Source organism: Artemia franciscana, chromosome 15, assembly GCF_032884065.1.
Source record: "Artemia franciscana chromosome 15, ASM3288406v1, whole genome shotgun sequence".
Lineage (NCBI taxonomy): Eukaryota > Metazoa > Arthropoda > Branchiopoda > Anostraca > Artemiidae > Artemia > Artemia franciscana.
Window position 1 is genome coordinate 15,212,590 of NC_088877.1, and position 21,877 is coordinate 15,234,466.

Sequence of the window (21,877 nt, forward strand, 5' to 3'; positions counted from 1 at the left end):
TATCAAAATTGAGTTGTTTTTTTTTAGTTTTGGTTACTATTGAGCCAGGTCGCTCCTTACTACAGTTCGTTACCATGAACTGTTTGATACTACCAAGGCTAGTTGAACTGTTTACTTGATCAAAATTTTCGCTGCCTAACGTCATCATTTCATCTTCATTTATTCCTAGTATGCGGTTTAGTCTCAGTACCATTAATTTGCAAACCTATTCTAGCACCCTAAACTCGAAAAACGTCTTAAAATTAATGTAAAAATTATCAGCATAATCTAAGTCAAGGAAAGTTTGTCCTCTCCGTTGGATTTCCTGTTCTTCTTTTGCCTTTTCTGTGCTCCTTAACCCTTCAGCCATCAAAATGATGCAAACAAAGGAGGATAGATCATACCCCTGCTTAACTCCAAATTTAATATGAAACCAGCTGATAGTCTCATTTCCTACATTAACTGGTGCATTTTTCTCGTAAATGCTACTAATCACTTGAATTTCTTTTTCCGACATATCATACAAGAATAAAACATTTTCTGAAGCTATTCTATTAACAAAGTCAAAAACTTATATAATCGGTGAAACTCAGGACTATAGGTGTTTGATAACTTGGGCACTTCTTAAATATTCACCTAAGAGAAAAAAATTGGACAACACATTTTCTATCCTTTCTAAGACCACACTGTTCTTTTCTCCTATTTTCTCCTATTCTATTTTCATCCGGTGACATTAGGAAAAAAGAGCGTGGGAGGGTGCCTAGGTACCCTTCAATTTTGGTCACTTAAAAATGGGCACTAGAAGTTTTAATTTCCGTTAGAATGAGCCCTTTTGCGACATTCTAGGATCATTGGGTAGATACGATCACCCCTGAAATAAAAAAAAAAAAAAAATAACACGTATCTGTGATCTGTCTTCTGGCAAAAAATACAAATTACCACCTTTTGGTAGGTTGGATTTTTAAACTTCTATAGTAAGGTTATCTGATATCTCGAATCTGACGATATGATTTTCGTTAAGATTCTATGACTCTTAGGGGGTGTTTCAACCTATTTTCTAAAATAGAGCAAATATTCTGAGGCTTGTAACTTTTGATGGGTAAGTAAACTTGATGAAACTTGTATATTTAACATCAGCATGAAAATATATTTCTTTTAATTTGACTATTGGTATCAAAATTGAGTTGTTTTTTTTTAGTTTTGGTTACTATTGAGCCAGGTCGCTCCTTACTACAGTTCGTTACCATGAACTGTTTGATACTACCAAGGCTAGTTGAACTGTTTACTTGATCAAAATTTTCGTTGCCTAACGTCATCATTTCATCTTCATTTATTCCTAGTATGCGGTTTAGTCTCAGTACCATTAATTTGCAAACCTATTCTAGCACCCTAAACTCGAAAAACGTCTTAAAATTAATGTAAAAATTATCAGCATAATCTAAGTCAAGGAAAGTTTGTCCTCTCCGTTGGATTTCCTGTTCTTCTTTTGCCTTTTCTGTGCTCCTTAACCCTTCAGCCATCAAAATGATGCAAACAAAGGAGGATAGATCATACCCCTGCTTAACTCCAAATTTTATATGAAACCAGCTGATAGTCTCATTTCCTACATTAACTGGTGCATTTTTCTCGTAAATGCTACTAATCACTTGAATTTCTTTTTCCGACATATCATACAAGAATAAAACATTTTCTGAAGCTATTCTATTAACAAAGTCAAAAACTTATATAATCGGTGAAACTCAAGACTATAGGTGTTTGATAACTTGGGCACTTCTTAAATATTCACCTAAGAGAAAAAAATTGGACAACACATTTTCTATCCTTTCTAAGACCACACTGTTCTTTTCTCCTAACTTTGTTTACAACATCTCTCAGTCTAAGAAGTATCTAAGTACCAAGTACTTTGCTATATTTAGAGACCAGGCTATTGCCTCCATGATTACCACACTCAATCTTACCACCTTTCTAATACAGTGGTTTGATTAGGGTTTCCTGAAATCGCCAGGTACTTCTTCTTTTTCAAAATCATATTCATAAATTTCGGTTGCCTATTTCCGACCTCTGAGCCACCATATTTATAAAACTTCCTTACCAAACTATGAGCAACTTGGAAATTTTCCTTTTTTCATCCTTTTAGTACTATCGCTAATTCTTTGTCACAAAACAAATCTTCCTTCACATCCAAGGTATCACAAACTTTTTCGTTTTCCTCTATATCTTTTCCTGTAACTTTATGTTGGTTTAGCACATTCTCAAAATGTTCTGTTTATCTCTCTTTTTCTTTCCTTATCCCTAATTGTGGCCCCCTTCTGGTCTTTTAGTGGGACAAGTCTGGATAGACTTCTTCCTCTCAATGTATGAATATGCCAGCACAATATTTTAATATTATGCCATCTAGCTACGTTCTTTAGATCCTTGTCAACTTCATATATGGTTTTCACATCACAGCCCCTTAATTCCTATCCTAGTGCTTTCTCCACTTTCTTTAAACTTCTCTTGTTTTCATATGATCCATCACAAAGATGATTCTTGTATAGGTCTCTCCTCCTCTTTATTAAACATAAAGATTTTTCACTAATATTAATAGCTACATTCTTAACTTTCTTCCCTAAGACACCGTCAGCAAGCTAAAAAATTATTTTCCTAAGATCATTCCATCCATCCTCTACAATGTCAAATTTTAAACTCTCTAGTTTAGTATTCAACTTTTCCTGAAAAACTTTTCTCAAATTCTCATCCTGGAGTCTACCAGCGTCAAATCTTCTGAGCCTTCTTAAATTTCAGCTTTAAGTAGACTCTACGCCCTAATAGATTGTTATCTTTACTTTTAACATCAATAACAACACTCCAGTATACTCTTGTATTAATCTTGCCAGTCTTCAGTTTACAATAGCAAAATCTGTTTGGTTTTCCGTCTTACAATCACATGAATATCTAGTTAACTGGTAGGCCTTCTTAAGGCCAAATACTGCATTGGTTACAACTAGATTGTTATGCATACACAATTGCAGCAGTTTTTACCCATCACTGTTTTCTTTTACTACAAAAAATTTACTTAGGCTAAGATATCTTCAGTCCTATTTTTACCAGCCTGGGCGAAAAAATATCGAAAAAACACCTCATTTCTACCTGGAACCCTGTCTATTTGCTCCTGGAGCATAATTCATCTGAGTCACTACTATCTCCCTCAGTCAGTTCTACAGGGGCATATACTGCTATAGCACATACTCTGCAATTTTTAGTCATAAAATTGGCCATAAGTATTCTATTATTAATACCTTCTCAGCCTAAACAAGACTTTGCAGCTTTCTTATTTATTATGAGCTTTACTCCCTGTCTATGCATCCCATCCATACTGCCTAAGTAAATAAATTTTTCATAAACTCATTTCATTCATCCTACCTCTTGGATATGAGTTTTTGAAACTACTAATAAGTTAAGCTTAAGTCGTTTGAATTTGTTAGTCAAAATCCCAGCAAAATTAGGTTAAACTTCGTAACATTCCAAGTTCTAATGATCATATTCTTTAAATTACTTAAATTATTTTGGCCTCAGGATAAGCAATTGTCCCGGATACCTGTGCAATACAGGGACAAGCACATCTTCACAAGTCTGCACTGAACTGCTTAAGCCGGCTTAGAACTGAAAATCAATAACTCCTTGGGCTCTCCATATGAATGAGGCTTTGTGCAATCCTGGGCCCATCTTGGTCACTACATGATTTTCAACACTTGGTGATACTCTTCTATAAACAAGCGTCAAAATAAAGCACAATCTCAAGGCTATTACCTATAGCTCAGTATATTTTCATGCCTACAAATATTATTCCTTTACGAAGAAGCAGCCCAAAGTAGATAAATTAGCTAGGGCGAGATTTTTTATCCCAAAAATACTCGCCAAACAGACCAAGCCCAAAAAATTATCCATTAATCGGAATTCCAAAGTAGGAATTCTGATTCTTACTTTATTAGTGTCTATTTATGATTCTGCTTGTTTAAATTTGTGCATTTCTGATTTGGTGCTTTTGGTTGTTGCTATCTTTCCTTTTATTTATCTGCTAGTGACATCGTCCTGGTACTCAGGATGTGGTAGGCTTGTATACATCTGTTTCTCAAATAATTATAAGGATAAAAATCGTGGTATTCTTTAGTTTTAACCCTTAAATGGTAGGGTAGGGTCTTTTTGACCCCAAGAACCCTTTGAGAGTGTGTTCCTCCTGTACCGTTATAAGGAAAGCGCTCTTTTCTGGTGTATTCTCCAGAAACTCGGTGGTGTTGAAGCCTACAATCAGTCGAATACCTGACACCAAAGGCAGAGGAGGTAGTAGTGGTCTAGGGTCAATTTAACCCTACCCTACTATTGAGGTTATAAAACAAGGGAAATGAAGATTTGGTGTTTTGAAAAAATTTGACATTTGTTGCTAGTATTGCACGTTTCTGTCATTGCCAAGAATGAGTTAATTGCTTTTTCGTAAACTATATTTAGATTTCACTTTTTAGTTTCTCGGTTTTGGCCTTTTTCAACTTTTCTTTTCGGATTTCAGTGTCAAAAAGTGATACACATGGAAAACTTTTACATTTCTTTTTTCTTTGTGAAAAAATGGGTATCCGAGCTAAGAAGTGCCTTACAGAGGAAGATATTATTCAGATACCTGAAGAAGATGGCGATTTATCAAGTGGATCTAACACCCAGAACGAAAATGGCTACAGACCATCGAATAACGATCAGGAAAACCTTGTTCCAGATGGAATTTCATCATCAGAAGAAGTCACAGAAGAATCCAGTGAAGCTAATCCTCCTTCAAGTCAATTCGGAGAATGCCCATTACCACCTCCAGGTCAGACAGACCTTGATGATGTGCCTCTTTCTCAGAGAGCGAAAAGATGGAACTGCAAGGATGTACTGTAAGGACATGACAGAACAACAAAGTGGTCAAAAAGTGCACCGACTCCAAGGTGAACCAGAGCTATAAAATATCATGACTAAAAAAGCTGGCCCCGAAGGACCCACACGCACAGGTCAACTAATGCAACCAGGAGCTTCTTGGGTTCTTCTATTCCCCAAAAGTATTATTGATGCAGTTGTAGACCATACCAACAGAAAAAATGGGTCTCTGTGGTGCGAATTTTGCAGTCGATCTACTGGATAATCAGACATTTAAGAAGCAATTTGATCAGGTAAACTCTGGGCATTTCTTGGTCTCATATACCTTATCAGAGTTTTTAAGTCAGGAAACAAAGATGTAACTGGCCTTTTTGCCAGCGAAGGGACTGGAAAAGATATTTTTTTGATTGACCAGGAACCTGAAAAGCTCCTATAGATTGAGGCCTTCCTTCGCTTTGACGATCTATCGACCCATCTAGCAAGAGGAATGTCGCCTGAACCGATATTCTATAGCAGTTTGTTGTAAACTGCTGCAACTTTACTCTCCTTCAGCTATTGTCACTTTCGACAAGATTTTTATTTGGTTTAGAGGCAGATGACATTTTCATATGTACATTCCTACAACACCCAACAAATATGGCATCAAAATGCAGTGCATAGCAAACTCCTGTACTTTCTATCTCTCTGATACGTTCATTTACTATGGAAAGGAGACAAAGTTGAATGGATCCGAGCATCTTTCGGTACCAACTAGGACAGCTCTTACTTTGATGAGGACCATTTCTGGCTCAGGCAGAAATATCATGGCTGACAATTAGTGCAGTACCGTTCAGCTCGCGGATGACTGTAAAGAAATACAAGTGGAGATACTTGACAGTATCCTGCCAAAAAAAATCGCCAGGAAGGGAGATCACTCTTTGGCTTTAAAAGTGATAAATTAGTGGTTTCGCATGTGCCAAGGAAAAGCAAGGCCTCTGTGTTAAAATCATTGATGCATCGCACACCTAAAGTAGAAAAAATACACTCGAAAACTGAAAATTATTTAAGTCTACAACTCAATAAAGAGTGGAGTTGAGAGTTTGGACCAGAAATGCTTGAACTATGCTATAGGCCATACAACACGCCCTTGGTCAATGGCAGTATTTTTTGCCATATTAAACGTTGCTGGTGTAAATTTTTCTTTGCTTGTAAATGAAACTAGTAATCAAGAGAAGAACATTTCTCATCCTCATAATGTTAGGTATGGCTTTGGTTCGACCATTTTAAACCACCAGATCTTCAAACAAAGTTTTGCCACGAGAAGTTCGTTGGCTTATTTACCATTTTGTTGAAATTCCCTTTGCAGAAATCCAGTACACCGGGAAACAGCGTTCTGCAGCCAAACAAGCTCAATAGTGAATAAGTCCCAAGGAAAAGGACCCCACGACTACCCTATGCTGTGCTATCTGTAAAAATAGTGTCTGTAATGACCATGCAGTGACTTTTTATTCAAGCTGCATCTACAAAGAAACTTCAAATTGGTTTCAATGTTGAGTATGTCAATATATTTGAAAATAAAAGCTTATGTTTCCATCTAAATATTTTATTGACTGGTACCCTTCAGAAGATGGGGGTCATTTTGACCCCACTCTACCATGAATGTTATAAAAAACATCCTAACAATTAAGGGTTAAATAATGACGTTTCAAATCAGCAACTACAATTGGATTAAGAAATTCAGCCGTGAAGTCAATCTTTCATTCTTTTTAATGAATTACAGAATCATTCATTTCATAGGATTTGTTTTCTTCTGGGACACATAGAGATTATCTCTGTTGCCTCTTTTCTAACTGCAGATTTGGTATGATCATCCCCGTTGCTTTTATTTGGCTCGTAGATTTGTTTGTCCATTATTTTAATTCAGGATGAGGTATGAAGCTCGAAGTCACATGTCATTCCTACGGTCTATACTTCAATACGCTAAAAGAGCACGTTTCTTCATTCTATGGTAATTTTGCTCCGTCTTTTCATAATATATATTTTTCTGCAAAGTTTTAATTTTCCATTCAGTGTGATTTACGCTGCTTCTTGTTCCAGGCCCTTTGCTTAGGCTTTCTAAGTCATTTATCATGCTCTGTAGTTTTGCATGCTTCAGGGACTCTAAGAACGATACAACCCCACCTAGACGAAAAATATGCGATGCAAAGTATGTGAGCGGGTCTAAAATGAATATAAAGAGCAAACACACATGGTTAGAAGAACAGCGGTGGCGTGTTAAAAATGAAAATTAAGAGCAAAGACCTAAACAGTTAAAAGACATGCGACACCAACCGTGTAAGCATTTCAAAAATGTAAATAAAGAACAAAGACACACATGGTTAAAAGACATGCAGCACCAAAAATGTAAGCGAGTCAATGAAAATCAACCTGGACAGAAACAATCAAAACGTCTCAAAATTGAAAATGATAACAGTTCTGATTGGGCTTGAGATTTGGACATAATTAAGGTCATTAATTTCCACCATACCTATGTTGAAAAAAAAACAACAAAGGCTTAGCGATATGCATTTCATAATAACGAAGCACAAGCAGAGGTAAAACGAACCAAACAAATGGAAAATGATAGTAATGATGGTCTAGTCTCGGATTTTGACAAGGATAAGGCCATCAATGTCTACCAAACCTTTGAAAATCAGAAACTTGGACTAGATAACTTTCTGAACAATTAAAAGACTTTCTGAACAATTAAAAGAAACAAAGGTATGACGATATGTCTTTCAAAATGACAAAAAACCAGCCAAGGCAAAAGAAGAAGTTATAAATAGGACGTCACTCAAATGAAATATCTGCATAATTAACGCCCTAAGCGAATTTTCAAAAACTTATGACCTATCTAGATTGTTTTTTTCTGGTCAGAAAATCCTGGGTGATTAATTTAAGGAAAATTAAATATGGAGCCACTATCAAGAAAACAATTGTACATAATTAAATAGATGCATCCTAAGTTATACGTTTAAAGACACACGCATTCGTGATCTTTCTTCTCGCAAAAAATATAAATTCCATGTTTTACATATGAGTTCTTAAATCCTTTACACTAGGACTCGCTGATATGCTCATTCTGAGGGTAGAATTCACAATAGGATTTCTGGACTTTGAGGGGGGGATGCTGTTTCCTACTTTTTTTATGATTAGGCAAATTTGCTTGGGCTGTAGCTTTTGATTGGTAAAATGAAACTTGACGAATCTTAAATACTTGGAATCAGAGTAAAAAGCCAATACTTTTGATAGATCTACTGTTATCAAAATTCTGCTTTTAGACATTCAGTTACTATTTGGTCGAGTTGCTTCTTACTAACAGTTTGCTATCATGAACTGTTCGACTGAAGTTCACTGTCTTTTTATAGATATCACTCGTTTATCTTAATGTTAATTTCATTGTAGTTACAGGCATGGCAGTACTCGCAATACCTCTCAGATTTATAAATTGAAATGAAACTGATTTACAGAAAATGTTACTTGTCTTTTATTTTACGCACATTCGTATTGCCTTAACGGGCCTTTTATTATCGCCCATAAGAAGGCAGGGAATTCTTATGGGAGTATATCTACCATGCTATACCTGGTAGTATATTTTAAAAATTCTATGGTTGGCTTAACTATATCTGCCATCTTGAAATCTCGGTTTGATATTTTTTCAATTACGATAGTGTCTAGGATAAGGAGGTCTAATAGAAGCTAGAGTAACGTCTGGTCCTTTTCATGATTGAATAAAAAAACAAGTTTTTTTTATTAACTGAAAGTAAGGAGGGACATTAAAACTTAAAACAAACAGAAATTACTCCGTGTATGAAAGGGGCTGTTCTTCCCTCAACGTCCCGCTCTTTACGCTAAAGTTTGATTCTTTCTCTCAATTCTACTTTATTAAACAGTAAATAACTTTAGTGTAAAGAGGGAAACGTTGAGGGAGGAACAATCCCTTTCATACTTGTAGTAATTTCTGTTCGTTTTAAGTTTTAATGTCACTCTTTGCTTTCAGTTAAAAAAAACTTGTTTTTTTTATTTAATTTCCGAACGTTTTTGAATTAATACATGTTTTTATTTTGGCATTCCGCAAATGAATAATTAAAATGAAATTCGCGTATTATCTTTTTTAATTGCTAAATGGCTTTCTCTTAGTTTTGATCATACGATTTTGAGAAAAAGGGTGGGAGAGGAGGCCTAGTTGCCCACCAATTTTTCGCTTACTCAAAAAGGCAACTAGAATTTTTAATTTTTAACGAACGTTTTACTAGTAAAAAATATATATAATATACAAATTAACTTACGTAGCGAACTTCTATATTCGTATATTTTTATTATGTATATGAGGGGGTTTGCCCCCTCGTTAATCCCTCACTCTTTAAACTAAAGCTTTAATTTTGCCCCAATTCTTTAAGATTGACCCCTGAATCACAAAGGCTGTAGAATAAATAATTGAAGAGCGAGCTATTTAGGAACAGATGGACCCCCCATGTGCGTAATAATCTCTGTTCGTTTTAAGTTTTAATGCTGGTCCTTACTTTCAGTTGAAAAAACTTTCATATTTATTTGTTCATTGTTTTTTTTTTTAAATAATGCTAGAAAATCCCGTGCCCCCTTCATGGAACTTCTCATCTCCCATGACAAATTCCTCCAAGGGAATATCCTCCCACGTAGTCCCTTTCTCTCAGCCCCCAACCAAAAATCATCCTGAAAAGGTCTGTACACTTCCAAATAATCATTACTGTGTGTAAACGCTGGTCAAAGTTCGTAACTTGCAGTTCCTCCCCTGGGGACTGTTGGGGATTAAGCGAGCCCCAAAGACATAGTTATTGTGTTTTTCGACTATGTTGAACAAAATAGCTATCTAAAATTTTGATCCGTTGACTTTGGGAAAAATATGAGTGTGGCAGGGGGCCTAGGTGCCCTCCAATTTATTTACTCACTTAAAAAGGGCACTAGAGCTTTTAATTTCCGTTCGAATGAACCCTATCATGACATTCTAGGACCACTTGGTCGATAGGATCACCCCTGGAAAAAAAAACAAACAAACAAATAAACACGCACTCGTGATCGGTCTTCAAGCAAAAAATCTTATGACTTTTAGGGGCTGTTTCCGCCTATATTCCAAAACAAGGCAAATTTTCTCAGGCTTGTAACTTTTGATGAGTAAGACTAAAAACTTATATATTTATAATCAGCATAAAAATCTGATTCCTTTGATATATCCATTGGTATCAAAATTCCGTTTTTTAGAGTTTTGTTTACTATTGAGCCGGGTCGCTCCTTACTGCAGTTCTTTACCACGAACTGTTTGACAATCGAAAAAAAAAATTAGTTTTTTCCACTGAGAATAAGGAGTAACATCAAACCTTAAAACTATCGGAAGTTATAACGTACATGAGGGGGGCTACTCCTCCTCAATATCTCGCTCTTTACGTTAAAGTTTATTTTAGAACATCTAAAAAAGTTCACTGTTCTAATTAAACGGCCTTTGTGTTTCAGGATTAGTTCTCTGAAGATTTGGACAATAAGTCAAATTTCTAGCTTAAAAAGTTAGGTATTGAGGAGGAAGAGGTCCCCCTCACATACGTAATAGTTTTTGTTCGTTATTAGTTTTGATATAAGTTTGATATCAGCCTCTTTCTCCATTGAGAATTCTATCTTTCCATGGAAAATCCCTCCATGGAAAGTTATTCCCAAGCAAAATACCCCACTAAGAAAGTTTCTGACATACAGATCCATTCTAGCTGAAAATCCCCCCCCCCTTATTGACGGTTCCGGGGAAAAAAGCTTTCTTAGTGCACTTTTATTTGAAAAGACTTTTTTTAAAATCATACCAGAAATCCCCTCCTCCGTGGAAAAGCTTTTCCGCAAAAACCCCATCCCCCTGGTAGAATGTTTTGCAGATAAGTTGCTCTGGATAATTTATTTTTTAGAAAACTCCCAAAGGAGAATTTCTCCCATGAAAAATCCCTGTCTCCTACCAAAAGATACTCTAGACAGCTCCAACCCATTAAAATTACTCCCCCCCGACAATTCTCCTTATTATCTCCACATGTAAAGTAACAAAGAGAAAGAGAAAGTACTCTACAAAGAGAAAGTAAGACTAATAAAAATAAATTCTTATTGGTATTCTGGCAAATTCCCCCAGCGTAATACTTTTCCTGGAAATTTCATCCCCCAGAAATTTACCTACCCATAGAAGTTCTCTCCATTGAAATTCATCCATGAAATAAATCCCCACCCACAGAAAATGTATGCGTACCTCCCAATAACAAATACTATACATAAATAATGGGCAAGTTTTAGAAAAAAAACCTTTTCTCAGGTGATTCGGGGGGTCAAGTTAGCTCCAAAAGCATAATTATTGAGCCTTTCAATTGTTTTGAACAAAACAGTCACCTTAAAATTTTGATCAGGCGACTTTCAGGATAAATGTTGGTGGGAGAGGGGCTAATAGCCCCCTAATTCTTTATCACTTAAAAAATGGCACTAGAAATTTTTATTTCCGTTTGATTAAGCTCTTTCCCGATATTCTAGGACTATTGGTTCAACGTGGTCACCTCTGGGGAAAAAAAAAAACAAAAAACAAATAAACACACCTCCGTGATTCTTTCTGAACGTGATCTTAGAACACTGAACAGCAATAAAAGAAGACAAATACAGAAAAGAGAATAATGAGGACCTATTTTTTTCCCCAAGACAGTGAACAAACAAAACCTATTTGAATATTTCGGGCCTATATCTAAGGGACGTCTTCAGCAAAGAAAATAATAAACAATAACACACTTACAATAAAAGTTCTTGGTTAAAAATTCATTTTTTAAAATAGCCTAGGTGTCATTACTTCTTAACGAAAAGTTCAGCCGAGACTGTGTGATGAAAGCTAACATTTTACAAGCTAAAAAGGCTCAATCATTTCACTAACTGTATTAATTAAAAATTGGAATAATTTCTTATTGCGATGTTTGCCTTCTCTGCAGCTAATCTTGTAGTTTTTTTGGGATTGGGCTTGTTTTTGTTGGTTCCTATTTTTGTTATATTTTGAATTAGATTATTTGCTATAATTAATTTTGTGTACATAGTGTTGAGTGTTTTCACTTAAACACTTAAACAAGGCATAATTTTCACTTAAACACTTTACGAGAGTCACGGTTCACGCATAAATTACTGCTAAAAACGTTAAAATATATACTAAAGACAAAAGACACAGAAGACATGTAATTTCATCTGAACGAAAATCACTCGGAAATTTTCTGTCCCAGAATTTGTCAACTGATGATTTTTTGCAGATTGTTAGGATGGAACGGAATTTATTACTCCATGATTTCCGTATGTCAAAAGAGAGACTCACTAATAAGTTTGCAAGGTCTCAAATGGTCAACCCAGTTTACAATCCACCGATAAGTCCTGGAACAGCGATTGTACAAATTTCATCTAAAAAACTTAGCTATGTTGAAGAAAAAGTCCTAGAATAGGAGCCAAAATTCTCGTTTTTACCGAGACAGGTTCCAGTTGTAGACTTAATAGCACCTTTAGAGTCCTCTCTCCGAAAAATATAGTGCTCTTGTTTCAAACCAAATTACAGTAAGATCTTGTTTGATTAACGCTCTTTACAACACTTTATTACAGCTTCCTAATTCTCCAAATAACGCAATGGAAAAACCAAATGACACAAAAGTTTTCAACAAACTCCGCAGTGATTCCTCAATAATAATCACTAAAGCCGATAAAAACAACTCCTTTTTAATTATGAATAAAACTGATTATGATAGTAAAAACCAGTCACATTTAAATGATACAAACACTTATGTTAAATCAACCCATGACCAGGCTGATCAATTTGCTCAAAAAGTTATAAAAGAATTAAAAACTCCGAAACAAAATGGCAGAATCAATCCACAGTTGTACAATAAAATTCCCCCTCTCGGGGTTTTCTGCTCAAATTCTTATGGATTACCAAAATTGCACAAAGAAGGCATCCCTCTAAGACCTATTGTAGCTAGTACAAAATCACCTGTCTCAAACATTAGAAAATGGTTATGCACTGCATTTAAACCATTGCTTCAATCCCAAAAATCTTATATAAAAAAATTCAGTTGATCTTGTAGAAAAATTGAAACAAATAGACATTTCTGAAAAATCCATATCAAGCAGGTTTAGCATTTTTTTCCATGCATACTAGTATTGATGTTTCAAAATCTGAGCAATTATTACAAAAGAAACTTGAAAACAATTATCATCTAATCGAAGAGTCAGCGATAGGTCTAGACAATTATGTTATCATGCATTTGGTTAAATTTTGTAAGAAATATTCCATACACTTCCAGTTTCGAGATTCATATTACAATCAGGTAAGGGGCCTTCTTATGGGAGCACCTTTATCAGGCCTACTCGCAAATATTTTCGTCAAGCATCTTGAAAATTGGGCATTGGATTCGTATTTACTTAATCATGTGTTTTGGGGACGTTTCATGGACGACGTAATTTCAGTTTGGAATTTTGGCGAAAATGAACTTAAAGGTTTCTTAGAAAATTTAAATACTTATGATAGAAGCCTGGAATTCACTCAAGAGACCGAAACAGATGGAAAAATACCTTTTCTAGAAGTATTGATAATGGGTAGTGTGAAGAAACTTGATTTTACGGTTTACAAAAAACCTTCGCATAATAATATATCCCTTCACTTCAAATCTAACCATCCTCCACAGGTTAAAAGAGGCTTGGTAATATATCTTATGGAAAGAGTACTTAATATCTGTTCAGAGCCGTTTCAAACAGTTCGTGGTAACGAACTGTTGTAAGGAGCGACCCAGCTCAATAGTAAACGAAACTCTAAAAAACGGAATTTTGATGCTAAAACATACATCAAAAGAATCGAATTTTCATGTTGATTTTAAATATATAAGTTTCATCAAATTTAGTCTTTTTCATCAAAAGTTACGAGCCTGAGAAAATTTGCCTTATTTTGGAAAATAGGGAGAAACACCCCCTGAAAGTCAAAGAATCTTAACAAAAATCACATAATCGCATCCAGTGTATCAGAGAACCCTATAGCAAAAGTTTCAAGCTCCTATCTACAAAAATGTGGAATTTCGTATTTTTTGCCAGAAGACAGATCACGGGTGCGTGTTTATTTATTTTTTTTTTTTCCGAGGGGTCATCTTATCGACCAAGTGGTCCTAGAATGTCGCAAGATGGCTCATTCTAACGGAAATGAAAACTTCTAGTGCCCTTTTTAAGTGACCAAAAAATTGGAGGGCACCTAGGCCCCCTCCCACGCTCATTTTTTCCCTAAGTCAACGGATCAAAATTTTGAGATGGTTTTTTTCTTCCGCTTAGTCGAAAACTATATTAACTATGCCTTTGGGTATGACTTACTCCCCCACAGTCCCTGGGGGAGGGGCTGCAAATTACAAACTTTGACCAGTGTTTATACAGTGTTTATACAGTAATGGTTATTGGGAAGTGTACAGACGTTTTCAGGGGGATTTTTTTGGTTTGGGGGTGGGCTTGAGGGGAGGGGGCTATGTGGGAGGATCTTTCTTTGGAGGAATATGTCATGGGGAAGAGAAATTCAATGAAAAAGGTGCAGGATTTTCTAGTATTACTATAAAAAAAAACAATGAAAAAATAAACATTGAAAAAGTTTTTTCAATTGAAAGTAAGGAGTATCATTAAAACTTAAAACGAACAGAGATTATTACCCATACGAGGGGCTCTAAGAATACTTTAGCATAAAGAGCGATGTATTTAGGAGGAGATAAATACCTCGCTCTTTATGCTTAAAGTATCTTTAGTAATTTCAACTATTTATTCTACGGCCTTTCTGATTCAGGGGTCATTCTTAAAGAATTGGGACAAAACTTGAAATTTAGTGTAAAGAGCGAGGTATTAACAGGGGGAAAACCCCCCTCATATACATAATAAAAAGGTAAGAATATAAAAGTTTGTTATGTAAGTTAATTCTTAAGTTATGTATATTTTTTATTAATACAAAATTTAGTTAAAAATTAAAAGTTCTAGTAGCCTTTTTAAGTAACCAAAACATTGTAGAGCAACTAGGCTTCCATCTCCACCCCTTATTTCTCAAAATTGTCTGATAAAAACTAAGAGAAAGCCATTTAGCCAAAAAAAAGTATTAATATGCAAATTTCATTTTTATAATTTATGTGCGGAGAGCCAAAATCAAACAAGAATTAATTCAAAAACGTTCAGAAATTAAATAAAAAAAAACTATTTTTTTTTAACTGAAAGTAAGGAGCGACATTAAAACTTAAAACGAACAGAAATTACTCCATAAATGAAATGGGTTGTCACCTCCGCAATCCCTCGCTCTTTACGCTAAAGTTTGACTCTTTGCCACAATTCTACTTTTTAAAACAATTAAAAACTTTAGCGTAAAGAGCGAGGGATTGCGGAGGTGACAACCCATTTCATATACGGAGTAATTTCTGTTCGTTTTAAGTTTTAATGTTTCTTTTTACTTTCAGTTAAAAAAAGTTTTTTTTTATTTAATAATGGAAGAACCGAGCGTGCTGAACCTGAAAGAACCTCAACACAACTATTCCATTTTATTTCAAAATCAAAAGACTCGTTCGAGGCCTTCGGCCTCGACCTCGTTGATTGAAAAAGCATTAAAATCTATAAATAGCTCCATATCTTTCAATTCAGCTTTAAGCAATCATATTTTGGATAATCCAAATCATTATGTTCTATTTGACGAAACAATTCTAATTAGCAATGATCTAGGAATCAAACAAACTGTCCGCGAGGCAATCGAAATCAAACGAAACTTAAATAATAATACATCCATAAATAGAGACTTGGGTGAATACACACTCAACCTTAGGTACACAAAATTAATAATGGAAAATAATCTAATTCAAAATAAAACAAAAATAGGAACCAATAAAAACAAGCCCAATCCCAAAAGAACTACAAGATTAGCTGCAGAGAAGGCAAACATCACAATAAGAAATTATTCAAGTTTTTAATAGATACAGTTAGTGAAATGAATGAACCTTTTTAGCTTGAAAATGTTAACTTTTATCACACAGTCTTGGATGAACTTTTCGTTAAGAAGTAATGATGCCAAGGCTAATTTTTTTTTTTAAAGAACGGATTTTTAACCGAAAACTTTTATTGTAAGTGTTTTATTGTTTATTATTTTCTTTGCTGAAGACGGCCCTTAGATATAGGGCCGAAATATTCAAATACATAGGGCCGATTTATTCTCTATCGATGTAACACGATTGGTCACTGCACTTGAATTCGTCTTCATCTCCAAAACATTGTGCTGGAGTGCCTAAATATTCGTATTTATGGACTAGACCATTTTTGGAATTCAAATTATATTCTCAGCATTTTATCTCTGACAATCAGCGATGACGCTACCATCGGAATTACTCGTCAAATTCACCACGGGTCCAAATATTCAGCTTCAATACGGTTACGTTTACCTCTGCCTTTCTTTCCTGTAGTAATGGTATGAAAATAAGACTATTTGCCTACCTTTATATGGGATTTTTAACCCACGCTAGTTCACAGCGTGCAATGTACATATGCCGTTAGAAGGGGGCGGCTAACACCCAAATCAGGAACTTTTCTTAAAAATAAAATCGCCAGAAAATACAGGATGCAAGAAACTCCTTCTTATCCAATTATCAGTTAAATTTATTTCACGTTACCACGAGTATTTACAGAGTCTAAAACTACATTGCACTCGCTGCGTTAGGTTAAATACAGTCAAACAAGTTCACTCATTGACTGCTGAATGAGAACTTGAAGGAGTATTTCGACTCATATAGTTAGTTTTAAGTGCTTACTTACATGGAGCCTTATTAAAGTTCATATCAAACTGTTCGTGGTAACGTAATTAGTAATAGTAATTAGTAATGGTTAGTGGGAAGTGTACAGGCGTTTCAGGAGGATTTTTTGGTTGGGGGAGGGGCTGAGAAGAGGGGGATATACTGGGGGAACTTACCATTGAGGAATTTGTCATGGGGGAAGAAAATTTCCATGAAGGGAGCGCAGGATTTACTAGCATTATTAAAAAAAATGAAAAAATAAATATGAAAAAGTGTTTTTCAGCTGGAAGTAAGGCGCAGAATTAAAAATTAAAACGAACAGAATTTATTACCAATATGAGGGGCTCACCTCCTCCTAATACCTCGCTCTTTACGCTAAAGTATTTTTAGTAATGTCAACTATTTATTCTACGGCTTTTGTGATTCAGGGGTCATTCTTAATGAATTGTGACAAAATTTAAGATTTAAAGTAAAGAGAAAGGTACTGACGAGGGGGCGAAACTTCTCATATATGTAATAAAAACATGAGAATAAAAAGTTCCTTACGTAAGCTAGTTTATAAGTTATGTATATCTTTTACTTATAAAAAGATTAGTAAAAAATTAAAAGTTCTAGTTGCCTTTTTAATTAACCAAAAAATTCGCGGTCAACTAGGCTTCCTCCCCCGCTCTTTTTTCTCAAAATCATTCGATCAAAATTATGAGATAGCCATTTAGCCAAAAAAAAAAATAAATTGCAAATTTCGTTTTAATTATTCCTCTGCGGAGAGCCGAAATCAAAACATGTATTGATTCAAAAACGTGCAGAAATTAAATAAAAAAAAACAAGTTTTTCAACTGAAAGTAAGGAGCAACACTAAAACTTAAAACGAACAGAAATTACTTCGTCTATGAAAGGGGCTGCTTCCTCATCAACACCCCGCTCTTTACGCTAAAGTTTTTTACTGTTTTAAAAAGAAGAGTTGAGAGAAAGAGTCAAACTTTAGCGTAAAGAGTGGGGCGTTGATGAGGAAGCAGGCAACTAGGGACTTTCCTTCACCCCTCTTTCTCACAATATCGTCCAATCAAGACTTTGAGAAAGCCATTTAGCCGAAAAAAAGTATTTATTCTACGGTCTTTGTGATTCGGGGGTCATTCTTAAAGATTTGATATAAAATTCAAGCTTTAGTGCAAAGAGCGAGGTATTGACGAAATTTAAATTTCGTTTTATTTATTCACGTGCGGTGGGCCAAAACCAAAACATGTATTAATTCAAAAAAGTTCAGAAATTAAATAAAAAAAAACTTTTATTTAAGTTAAATAAAAAGTTTTTTTTTAACTGCAAGTAAGGAGCGACTTTAAAACTTAAAACGAAAAGAAATTATTCCGTATTTGAAAGGGGTTGTCCCCTCCTCAACGCCTCGCTCCTTACGCTAAAGTGTTTTTATTTTTTTAAACAGCAGAGTGGTGACAAAGAGTCAAACTTTAAAGTAAAGAGCGGGGTAAAAAGGGCTTTTTAAGTAAAAACGTCAGAAATTAAATAAAAAAACTAGTTTTTTTTAACTGAAAGTAAGGAGCGACATTCAAAGTTAAAACGAACAGAAATTACTCCGTGTATGAAAGGGGCTGTTCCCTTCTTTACGCCCTGCTAAAGTTTTTTACTGTTTAATAAAGTAGAATTGAGAGAAAGAGTCAAATTTTAGCGTATAGAAGAGGGCGTTGAGAAGGGAATAGCCCCTTTCATACAAGGAGTAATTTCTGTTCGTTTTAATTTTTAATGTCGCTTCTTACTTTCAGTTAAAAAAATAGTTTTTATTTTATTTAGTTGAATAAAAAAACAAGTTTTTTCAACTGGAATTAAAGAGGAACATTAAAACTTAAAATGAACAGAAACTATTACATATATGAAGGGGTAGCTCCTCTTCAACACCTCTCTCTTTATGCTAAAGTTCTTTTAGTACTTAACCAACTTCTTATTGTTTTAATTAAAGGAGCACTGCGTTTCATGTAAATAATTTCTAAGACCGAACTATCCTTTCGCCGTTATTCAGAAAGTGTCATTGCCTACTATTTTAGTTTTGTGTTTTGTTTTAGGTTTTGTTTTTTTTATCAGTTTTATTCTGTACTGAGGACGGTCAAGCGAAGGTCTTGACCGAAATATATGCATAATTTTTAAATTTTTTCACTGGCTGTTTATAGTCCTTATTTTCTTCCTTCCTTCAAAATTTTATGTTTTATTTTGTTTCAGGAGTCGTTCTTAAAGAGTTGAGATGGTCAAAATTTAGTGTAAAGAGCGAGATGTTGAGTAAAAGTTACAAAATGGCCATGTCAAAATTTTGATAAAATGATCTCGAGAAATAGGGCATCGGTGGGGGTCTAGTTGCACTCCAATCTTTTTGGTCTCTTACAAAGAGCACTAGAACTTTTACTTTCCGTTGTAATGAGCCCTCTACCTATATTCTAATACCACTGAGTCGATGAAATCACCCCTGAGAAAAAAAACAAATAAACAAAAATCCATGATGTTTTTCTGGAAAAAAAAGACATATTTTCCAGATAGGAACTTGAAATCTGGATTTTATGGATTCTATAATAGTACTTTCTGGCCCCTTTGAGTTTTTACTTTGATTTTTTTGAAAAACTTCTTTTACAGAAAGTTTTTTTAAATTAATTTCTCTTCGTTTCTGGTTCCCATAGTTTCAAATCTTTCAATATTCTTCATTTCATAATCAAATTTCTTTCTCAAAATTAAAGTATCAAAACTACCATCAAAGTAACAAAATCATAGGAAAAAGTTTTTAATAGCTCTAAAAAAATGATTTTTAACAAAAAGTTTGGCGGAATTTCACTTAAGTAAATAAAAAATCCAATTTTTCTGTTGAAATTATGACTTACTGTCAAGTTCCAACAAACTATTAAGATTTATGTACTTTTCAGAAGACAAAATTTAATTTTCAATGTAAATAGGTTATATAAATCAACATGGTTTGGACTTTAATAGTAGTTTCAGTTTTCTTGTATATTATTTTAAATTTGACTATAGGACGTTCAGTATAAATTCATTTCAAAAGTTCAAATAATAGCAGAAAAACGCAGATGCCAATTGAATTTCGAGTTTGAAAAGATAATATAAAAATAAGAAACTATATTTTCACATTGAAATAAGTTGAACTTACTCGTCTGCAAAATGAACACATACATTTAAGTATAAAAATTATCTTTTAACTTTTACGATCTCTCTTTTTTTAAATACATTTTTTGTGAGTTGGTGCAGGTAAAAGTTACTTAAGATGCTAACCTAGCCTTAACTTTAGTAGTGGTTAAAGTATATCGTTTTCTAAATTTAATTTGTTCCAATTGATAGCGAAAATCCTTTTGTGGGACCAATTTTTGTTTTTGCGATGAACGTCATTTTTGTAACGAAACCCAAAAAGCAATAAAAAAAAGGATTTGCCATAAATTTGTTGCTTGTGCTGAATAACCAAGTAGACAAATATATCAGAGGAAATAAGAAGCATGTAAGGGTATTTCAGTTCTTTGCGTACACGTCGTCGTAAAGAAACCAAAACAATCCCAAAAAAGGAAATTTTCCAAAATAGTACACATTTCAACTGGACACAAAAATACTACACTTTAATCGCAAGAATAGTATTTCTAAAACTTACTAAAATTTAATTCTAGTTTGCTGCATGATTAATTAAAAAATAGGACATTACCCCAATGAGTTTTGTCAAACAGTTTATAGCGTTAAACTGTAATTTTATTTGTTTCATTCAACATCATTATTAAATATAATTCATGCCGGCTTGTCGCGGTTACAAACAAAGCACAAATATGCTTGAAAAACGCAACCAGCTCACAACTACTTAATTATATGACTAAATAAATCATCATTGAAATAAACTCAAATGAATAAAAATAAAAAATAAATATAAAAAATAATTACAGAATAATCAACAAAAAAAAATCGAAAGAGACAATAACACTTAAATTGTCCTCTCTCGTAATCCAGTCCCACATCCCACACTCACCAACTCCCCGCAAGGAGAGGCTTCTTTAACCGGTTTTTAATTGTGGCACACTTTCTGCTTCCCAAATGGAGTCTGGAAAGGTGTTCTAGACCACCGGACCCGTGTGCTTTGCCATATGGCTAGAACGAACTGTACTTCTTGGCGACTCTTAAAAAGAGAAATAGAGCTTTCAATTTCCAATCATATGAGCCTCCACCAAAGTTTATACAGTCGCCCCTTCCATGAAAACCTATTTGGTAACAGTAGGGAATTGGCATAAATATAGCCCATTACTAAGGGGCTGGAGGTGACGTCATCCCTGGAGGATCAGATATTTTAGCTTTGGACTATTTTTAACAGAATGGCTTTCTCAAAGATTGATGCGATACGTATGGGAGAAAAGGATACAAGGGGATGGGCAGGTTACCCTCCGATCACTTTGAATCCTAAGTAAGAGTTACAACCCTTTTCATTTCCAGTCAAATAAGCTTTCCTCAAAGTTATAAAACCATAATTCTATAAGAAACTTATTTACGTTAGCGGTGGGCAATTACCGCAACTTATAACCTTTGCCCTGGGGGCTGGGAGGAGTCAAACCCGAAGATACCGTTACAATGTCTTTGGACTTTTTTAAACAAAATGGTTGTCTCAAAATTTTGATTGGATCAATTTCGACAAAAAGGATAAAAGGGATTTTCGGGCTGGTTACCCTCCGGGACCTTTCGACTTTTAAATAGCGAGCTAAAATTTTGAATTTTCAGTCAGGTGAGCCTCCTTCAAAGTTTATATGAACACCCGTTCCATAAAAACCTGATATTTCACCGGATCGCGGCTTAAGAACCCTGACCCCCGGGTTTTGGGTGGTTTTGCTAATCCTGGAGGCATTGTCCCATTATCTTTGGACCATTTCATACATGATATTCATTCTCACGAGTTTTATCAGATGCATATGGAGAAAAGAAAGTATGGAGAAGGGGCTAGTTAATTTTTGATAACTTTTGACTTCTGCAAAGAAACTAGAACTTTCAATTTCAAATCAAATGATCCTGCTACAAAGTTTATACGAACAGCCTTCTTAAAACACCTTAGACATCGCGGACCATAACTTGCAACACTTTTCCTCGGGACCTCGGATTCAGAGTCAATCTTGCAATCATTGTTATCTAATCTTTGGACTATTTTGAACAAAATAACAATCTCAAAAATTTGATAT